A 1969-nucleotide genomic window follows, 5' to 3' on the forward strand; every position below is an offset into this window, starting at 1 on the left:
ATCAGAGCCAAGGCTCAATACCTATTTTTTCTCCTCTCGTCTTTCATTCACAGCCAAGGATGTGTCATCTTGCGCATCTATAATCTTCACTAAATCACCATGACAGACAAGCCGAAAGCCTACCCTAGCAAAGCGATCCACTCGGTCTACATCATCACAAATATCCGTCACGAATATTCAGAACAAGGTGCGTGTTCTTGATGGCACCAAAGTCACTTATTCATCGTGGGTAAGCATGTTCAAGCTCCATGTCCGAGGATACAAAGTCCTCACTCACATCAATGGTATTGCTCCTCCAGCAAACACCGATCTAGCCTATGAAACTTGGTCAGAAATCAATGCAATTGTTCTCCAATGGATTTACGGAACACTTTTTGATGATCTCCTTATTCGGGTTCTTGACCAAACCACCGCTCTTGATGCATGGACTAAGGTCAAAGACATATTCCTCAATAACAAAGGCTCTCGCGCTACTGCCCTAGAACACGAATTCAACAACCTCACCCTTTGTGTCATGTCATCTCTTGATGCCTATTGTCAACGCCTCAAAGATCTTGCATCCTAGCTTGAAGATGTGGAGTGCCCCGTCTCCGCCAATCGCCTCGTGTTACAACTCATTTGTGTTCTTCCCTCCGAGTTCGATACCACCGCTGCTTTAATCAATCAAAGTTTAACTTCATGGGACACAACATGTTCCATGATTCAACTCGAGTACAAACGCCAACACGCTCGAGAGTCTCATTCCCCAACCGAAATTGCAGCCACTATTGACAATGAGCAACCTCCTGATCAGCCACTTAGACAGGATGCACTCGCACATCGCGGTCGGCCAAACCATCAGCCACGCAACTCAAACCGCTACCCTAACAGCTCTGGATCCCGGGACAGATAGCCGAATCAGCCTCCTTCCCATCCCCAAAATAGATCCAACAACCAGCATCGATGCAAGTCTTCTTATAGTCATCAACGACCGTTATGGTCTGCATACCCACCACCCTATTGGACTACCCCTTATTGGGCTTCCCCACCTCCCTGTCCGTATCCGACACAAGGTAGTTGGGCCGCTCCATGGGGCCCCCCTCCAGGTCCTCCTCAGCAGCCCACACGACAACATCAAGCCAACCTTGCGGAGGTCAATCCATTGGAACCAATGAAACTTGAATCTACCTTTTCTGCCATAACCCTTAAACCCACTGATGATCACTGGTACATGGACATAGGTGTAACCTCCCACCTCACACCGGATATAGGTAAAATAACGAACCCTCGTGTGTCATCTATTAAGTATGTGTTTGTTGGTAATGATAATCCGGTACCAGTTCATGGATTAGGCCTCATCACTTACCTCACCCAACCATACCCATTTATCTTTGCAGTGTCTTAGACACACCTAATGTTGTTAAAAACCTTGTATCCATTCGTAAATTTTGTTGTGATAATTATTTTTTCGTTAAATTTGACCCATTTGGTTTTTCTATTAAGGATTTCAAGAATAGGAAGCACCTAACGAGGCACAATAGTAGTGGTGACCTCTACCCTTTCGTCAATCAAGCCAAAGCTCCAGCTTTATCTTTTTCTATTTCATCTAGTTTGCCATTTTGGTATTTTAGACTAGGACATCCGGGTTATCATGTAATGGATTCTCTTAGTCTTAATAAACATATTAGTTTCAATAAAACTGATAGATCTTTTGTTTGCCATTCCTGTCAAATTGCTAAACACAAACGACTACCATTTACAGATTCTACATCTACCACTTTACATCCCTTTGATCTTGTACATGCCGACTTATGGACCTCATCCATCCCAAGTAATATGAGTTTCAAATACTATCTTGTTATAATCGATGATTATTCTCACTACACACGGGTCTTTCCTCTCAAATACAAATCCGACACTTTTGACAAAATCAACCAATTTCACAAATATATCCAAACTCAATTTAATACCACCATCAAAACCTTTCAAT

This window comes from Lactuca serriola, chromosome 4 (assembly GCF_051521515.1).
Source record: "Lactuca serriola cultivar US96UC23 chromosome 4, Lser_US96UC23_V15, whole genome shotgun sequence".
In the NCBI taxonomy this organism is placed as follows: Eukaryota; Viridiplantae; Streptophyta; class Magnoliopsida; order Asterales; family Asteraceae; genus Lactuca; species Lactuca serriola.